The sequence below is a fragment of the Octodon degus genome, unplaced genomic scaffold (assembly GCF_000260255.1).
Source record: "Octodon degus isolate 3935 unplaced genomic scaffold, OctDeg1.0 scaffold00147, whole genome shotgun sequence".
Lineage (NCBI taxonomy): Eukaryota > Metazoa > Chordata > Mammalia > Rodentia > Octodontidae > Octodon > Octodon degus.
In genome coordinates, this window is record NW_004524723.1 from 2,525,005 (window position 1) to 2,532,258 (window position 7,254).

Genomic DNA, 7,254 nt, shown 5'->3' on the forward strand with positions numbered 1-7,254 from the left:
ATCCTCCTGTTTTTCAGCCTCCCAGGTGCTGGGATTACAGGTGCAAACCACCATGCCCAGTCTCATTCGCCATCTCAGTGTATCCTGCAGGTGGGCCCTTCAGGGCAGGCCAGGAATCAAACCCCCAGCCCCTGCATCTGCCTAAGCAGGTGCTCTAATCTGCTGAGCTATCAGGCCAGCCCTTAAAATGCAATTCTGATGAAAAAGTGTAACAAATTTTATTTTGGAAAAATTGTTTCGTCTTAAAATTCAAGAATTATAAATACTTAGGAAAATTTTGAAGTGGAAGGATACTGAGAGGTATAAATAGCTCTGTTAGAAAATGAACTTTTAAAAATATGGTAATAACATTAAAATGTTTTTTAAAAATGAGTTAATATAATACTTTTTGAATTTCATAGATGGAATTCATTACTCGGTTTATCCTAGGTGGGACAAGCTTTTTCTTGCCTTTGCACCATTATAAATTGATGTAAACTGACAGGATCTTTTATATATCTCCTCTGCTTCCCATGAAGCAATGTATAATGTCTTTGGATTGACACCAAGTCTAGAAGTGCTTACCAGGAGGTTTTCTTTATTTATGTTTTTTCTTTTTGGGATAAACTCAACATTTTCATCTTCATCATTGTTATTATCGGTCAGCTTTTCCTTTCCAGGGTAACCTTACTGAGCAAGTATTCTGTACACAGCGTGATTTTAGAAGTGTTATCTTCCCATTGTGAATGCCATACATTCTGCATGGTTCTAGTTGTATGTTTATTTGAAAGCCCTATCATTTTCTTCTCTAGTTACTTCATAGACATTTCAGAGCAGAAAAGAATAAGTGTTTCTAAGTGGTTCCTTAATCTTTGCTTTCTTTTTTTCTAACCTTTCAGGTCTGTAATATTGTGAAGTTTTTAAAATTTCCTTTCTTGTCTTTTGGAGACAGGGTTTCACTAGGCAGTTCAGGCTGGCCTTGAGCTCACTTTATAGCCCAGACTTGCCTGCAACTCACTTTGTAACCTAGGTTGGCATGGATCTGACAGTGATCCTCCTGCCTCAGCATCCTGAGTGCTGGAATTACAGGTGTGTGCCACCATAATGGGCATGAAATTTTCTTCAGTGTTTCATTTCTCTGAAGCTATAGACTTCGAGGTCTAATCAAATCATTCTTTATAAGACCAGAATTATTTCTCAGTTACTAAGTACTACTGTTGTGCTTCCTGGTTTTGTAGCCAAAATTCAGTCAGTACATTGGTCAGTCATATATAGCTTACTACTAGGTTTACAGAGAGTACTCACTTCTATATTCATATAAGTTTGTACATAATATTTTTATGTAGCATTTTCCCTCTAATATGTTTTGTTTGTTGTGTATGTGTATGTTTTATTGTAGGAATTGGATGGCATAAGTGATTAAAGTGGTATTGAGGGTTTCTGAAGCCTGTGAAAGGTAGAAACTCAACCATGGTTTCTTTTTCAACTCTACAGCCTTCCCTTCCTTGAAGTCTTCATTTTTACCTTAGTCTCAGGTAATTGTAATACTTTTCATAATCTTAAATTAATTTTTTTCCAAATATAAGTCCAGTTTTTCAGGATTGCATATTAAATTTGTATAATTTCTGATTTGGTTTTGTTGTTCTGGTTTTGTTTTGTTTTGTTTTGTTTGGGGATTGAATTTAGAACCTTGTTTGCGCTTGCCAGGCAGGCACTTTGGTTTTTATATCTAAAACTTTTTCTTGATCTAATTTTTTCTTGAAAAAATAGTTTTAAGGGGCCAGGGAGATGGCTTAGTGGAATAAGTGCTTCCCTGGCAAGCACAAGGACCTGAGTTCAATCCCCGGTTCCACCAAAAAAAAAAAAAAAAATCTCAGTCTCAGGCAGTCTCTGGACAGGAGTAAAATACAGAAAAAATAGTTTTAAGACAAGATTAATAAGGATAGCAGTTTAGATTTTTAGTTAACCAAGAAAAAAATATGTATAGCTTAGCGTGTGATTATAAATAAATCTAAGTAAGATGTTGTTCTCTCATTTAACAAGATCTTAACAGGAGATTTCATACCTCCATCCTCTGTATCACACATATATCCACGTTACATTTCCCAGAATTTCCAGGAAATTTTCTTTTCCTTTTCCTTTCTCCTTCCCTTTTCCCCTTCCCCCAGCTCTCCTCCCTCTTCTTCCCCCTTCTTCCCCTCCCCCCCCTTTGCCCCATCTGCCCTTTCATGTTTCCCTTTTCCTTTTTTTTTGGTACTAGGAATCAAATTCATAACTTTGTATGGCAGGCATTGTACCTCTGAGTATATACTCGGCCCAGGAAACTATTTTCTTTCTTTCTTCCTTCCTTTTCTTTCTTTCTTTTTTTTTTTTTTTTTCTTTTTTTGGTACCTGGGATTGAACTCAGGACCTTGGATTTGCCAGGCAGGCGCTTATTCTACTGAGCCGTCTCCCTGGCCCCAGGAAACTATTTTCGTACCTGGAAAAATTGGACAATTAGATCTCTTGATCTAATTTAATTGTGCTTGCTGTATAATTTTTGAAATCTTTTAAAACAGTTTCTATAACTTTGTACATATTTTATTTTTACCTACTAGTAAGGAAGTAGTCTGGTAAATAATCAGAAATCATTTATATTTGCTATATTGGTATATAGACTTTGCTGCCATGACAAGATTGCAAAAGTAGAAATGTGTTAGTTTTTTTGAAAAGCCCATGTAGACTACTCCAGAATTGTGTAGAGGCTGGAGAATAATTATGACCTATTACTCCCTGTCTTACTCTTTTTTGATATTTTGGCGCTAGGAATTGAACTCAAGGCATTGTGCTTGCAAATGAACACTTTACCACTGAGCTACTCCTTCCTGTTCCTAATATTTGGATTATTTCTTGCTGTCTAAGAATAAGAAGCAGAGACAGTCTTAAAGGAGCTGTACTATTTATAAGAAGAGTTATAACATATCAGTTCTATTCATATCCATTGGCTTTAATGTCACATGCCCATACCCATTGCAAGGGAGGCTGGGTAATGATTTTTATCTAAGCTGGGTAATGAGTCTTACCAAGGCAGCCATGCATCTCATACGGTTTTTATTATTTGATAAAATGAGACTAGATTCTGAGGGAACAACCAGCTGTTTATCATATTAGGGATTGTGTCAAATTTACATTAAAAAAATAGTGGTATTTTTCATTTTATTATTTTTTATTTTAGTTTATTAGTACATGTGTGTAATACATAATATTCACATTCATTGTTGGAAGTTGGTATACATAATACATCCTACTCCTTTTTTCATCCCCTTTCCCTTCCCTCCCTTCCTCTCCCACCCATTTCTTCATCCTCTTTTTTTTTTTTTTTTGACATGTTTGCACTATATAATGTTCACATTCCTTCTATGGAGTTGGTACATATGTATATAGCACAACCCGATTCCTTTTTTCGTCCTTTATTTCTGCCCCCAAATAAAAGACCCAATCAAAAAATAGGTAAGTGAAAAGAATCGGCACTTCACAGAAGTACCCATGGCCAATAAATATATGAAGAAAAGTTCAACGTCTCTGTCATTAGAGAAATGCAAATTAAAACAAGATTGAGATCCCACCTTAACCAAGAAAGAATGATGGTCATCAAGAAATCAAATAATAATGAATGCTGGCAAGGCTGTGGGGAAAAGGAACCTATTTACTCTGTTTTTGGGAATGTAAACTAGTACAATCACAATGGAAGTTAGGATGGAGTTTTCTCATAAAAATTGCATTTGACCTGGCTAGTTATCTTCCCCAAGGAGGTAAAGACATATTACAGAGATGTGTGTATGCTCATGTTTATAGCAGCACAATTTGTAATAAATCATATGTCCATCAAGAGATGAATGGATAAAGAAAAGGTACTTGCACATCACTACGCTACCAAAGACAGATAAACTTGGGTCATTTGTAGGACAATAGATGTACCTTGAGACCATAATGTTAAGTGAAATAAATCAGACACACAGGCTTTAATATCATATGGTTTCTCTTACATGAGAAACTCAGTAAAAATAAAGAGCAAAATAATGTACAGAATAGGGGAGATAAATCATTCTCAAAAGGAATTAAGAAGTGTTATTTAAATAGTTAATACTTTTTTGTTCCGGAACAAGTTTTTGGTGCTATATAGCATGTAATAACTGTTAGGTATTTAATCTTCATTCATAGTATGCACAGACTATTTACAATGTGTTGATATTTAAAAATATTAAGATGGATATTTAGGAAATATTAATACTCCTTTTATGTACCTTAGAGAGTTTAATTTGCTTGTAGAATCAGTAATATTTGAATTACTGATATTGATATGAATGGTCATGGTTATAGTAACTAAAACCAAAATGGAGAATTTTTTTTTAACCTTTTACTTTTCATTCCTATTAAAGATAAATTATAGCTATTTCTTGAACAATTTGAGTTGGTATAAATTTGGTCTTTTCTCCCCATAATAGATTTTGAGCCCTGGGCATCGATTAGGCTCAGCAAGCACCTTACCACTGAGCTACATCCCTAGCCCTTTTTAAAGTTTTATTTTGAGGTTTTAGTTTAAGATTGGGTCTAGTAAATTGCCGAGAGGCTGACCTTGAACTTGCTTTTCTCCTGCCTCATTTTTTAAAGTAGCTATGATTATGGTTGTATGTCATCATGCTAACTAAATTTGATGTTTTATATTTCTAAATACCACTGTTTTCTTACACTATTTTTTGTTACATTGTTTTGAAAGACTTTAGTGATAAGTACTTGGAATGCAGCATGTACTTAGAATCTGCATTTTGTTTTTAAGGAGGGCTTCAGTGTTCCATAAAAAAGCCTGGTAACTTTAGATGTTTTTAGATTATTTTCTGTGATTTAAAAATGATCATAGGGACTGGGTCTGTGGCTCGGTAGTAGGGCTCTTACCTTGCATACACAAAGCTCTGTGTTTGATCCCCAGCACCACACACACACACACACACACACACACACACACACACACACTAGTCTGTAAATTCTGATTAATAATTGTGTTAGTACCTGTTGAAATTAGATGTGTACTGCTTAAAGATATTTTATCATTGCTAATATTGATCAGATAGATCTTTTTGTCTAATTGCCATTATTAGAAATGATGTTCCTGTTAATGATGTTTTGAAATAGTAGCTCCTTTAAAAATAAGCATATGGTACTTACAGGGTGCAAAATGAGAGACAGAGGTATAACTAAATAGGTCTCTGAATGTGGAAAATACCTACACAAAAAAATTATTTTCTTTCTTATGATTTTAGAGATTGAACCAAGGATTTTGCACACTTAAGCAAGCACTCCCATCACTGAATTATACCCCCAGCCCATAAATACTCTTCAAGCAAGAAGCAGGTATTTTTTGTAAATTATGCAGACTGGCCTCGAACTTCCAATTCTCTGGCCTTAGCCTGCAGTATATGTGGGAATATAAGCATGTACTATGCCTGGCTGGATTGATTTTTTTTTTTTTTTTTTTTTTAAGTCAGAGTCTCATTCTGTAATCCAGGCTAGCCTTAATCTCACTAGGTAGCCCAGGCTAGCCTAGAATTTGCAATAATTGTCCTGCTTCAACCTCCTGAGTGCTGGGATTCACAGGTGTGTACCACTATACCAGCTGGATGTATTATTTTTATTTTAAAATACAGTGATATTTTGACTCCTAAGTTTGCTCACTCCTAAGTTTTCTCTTGGCTTATATGTAGTTGAAATTCCACATTATTCAGTGACAATATTACTGCCAAGTTCAATAAATAATATAGAAAAGCCAGATGTGTATTATTTAAAGACAGCATCTTGCTGTGTTCCTTAGGCTAGTTTTAAACTTCCACACTCAAGAAATCTTCCTACCCTAGCCTTCCATGTAGGTAAGATAAGTATATGCCACCACACTTGGCATAAGAAGTAGGCTCTTTTTTGTTTCTTTTGCTATATAGTCCAGGCTGGCCCTGATCTTGTTAAGTAGCTCAAGCTAGCCTCAAACTAAATATCTCCCTGTCCCAGTCTACAGAGTGCTAGGATTGCAGGCATGTGCCAACCCTCCCAGCTCAATAACAGGATCTTTGAATGACAATACTGCTTTGATGGTTGAATGAAGATTAAAGGTGGTAAGTGGGAGATATATTTACATTATGAAGGGGAACTAGGTTTTTAAAAGAAATTTATAGGATTATGGCACAAGCCTTCAAATCTGTTTTCATTTTAAAATTTGTGGCCCTCTTTTGTTTGATACAGGTGTTTATGTATCACTACTCCTTGATTTATCAGCCATTCTTAGGATTTTTATTTTTCCAGTTAGAAATGGAAAAATAAAGGAGAGAGATGTTCTTGGTAGTGGTTTGAAGAAAGAATAGAAGAGGCAAGGTAGTTTTAAAAGGCTATGAGCCCATGAAAAAATCTGAAGAGAAATTTACTTAGACATTAGTAATAAATGGAAATCGGAAATAGGTAGAATGGGCCCAATCTACTCAAAAGGAGACAAAAGGATTCTGTGTCAGAAATTCTGTGTTAGCTAGAAAGTAGTGTTCAGCTACACTGTGTTTGATTGCATTACCAAGCCACTTACTGCGGATAGAGTGACTTCAGAGTAGGAAGAGAGTATGTTCAGTGACTTAACATTTCCCTTTTTCTCTGGTTGGACCGAGATTCCTGGGCACTCACTGTTGAGGTCCCCCAGCAATCTTTCATACGTGCACAGTAATTTAAAGGAAGTAAATTACTTTTATCTTCTCCCCTGTGTAATACACCCAACTGTTGAATGTCTATTACTTGCATACACATTTGGGTCAAAACAGCAGTTGGCTTTTGAAGGGGGTTAGCAGGAAGAGACGCTTAACTCTTAACATATTAACTTGAATTGATTACATTGGTGTACTCTTTGCTTATCTGCACAGAAAATATTAAATTAAAGAGGGGAAAGAGCAAGAGTTAACTTTAAAGCACAAGGCCCTTTATTGTGGTGAGATTTTTGAATGTACAGTGAAGCATGTGAGAGCTTTGAGAGAGACCAACTAAGTTATGGGGGAAACATGAGAACTACCATGGTGTTTAAGGAAGGTGTCAGGAGGACAGCTTTAAAAGTACTTTACCTAATCCATCATTTTTCTTAGAATACATTTGTCCCATTTTCTTTTTCAACAGGCTATAGAAGTTTCCTTTCTTATTTGAGGCCTATGTTTCTGTTTCCTGTCTAACTTGACTTTGTCTAGAGCCAGGTTGAAGTATATGATGTAGGTATGCCTT

General features: G+C 35.5%; 1 protein-coding gene across 12 annotated transcripts in view; it reads left to right on the forward strand.

The window, feature by feature from the left end:
- Znf148 (zinc finger protein 148) overlaps window positions 1-7,254 on the forward strand; it is a 183,162-nt gene that overhangs the window by 53,580 nt on the left and 122,328 nt on the right. For 6 of the 12 annotated variants that reach the window (XM_023702177.1, XM_004642165.3, XM_023702175.1 and 3 more), the window contains exon 3: window positions 1,379-1,514. The exons of 5 other annotated variants lie outside the window; for them this stretch is intronic. The gene's annotated coding sequence lies outside the window, so the exon portion shown is untranslated. Of the gene's footprint in view, window positions 1-1,378; window positions 1,515-5,978; window positions 6,120-7,254 lie in introns of those variants that run through there. One more of the 12 variants, XM_023702182.1, reaches the window with a different exon arrangement.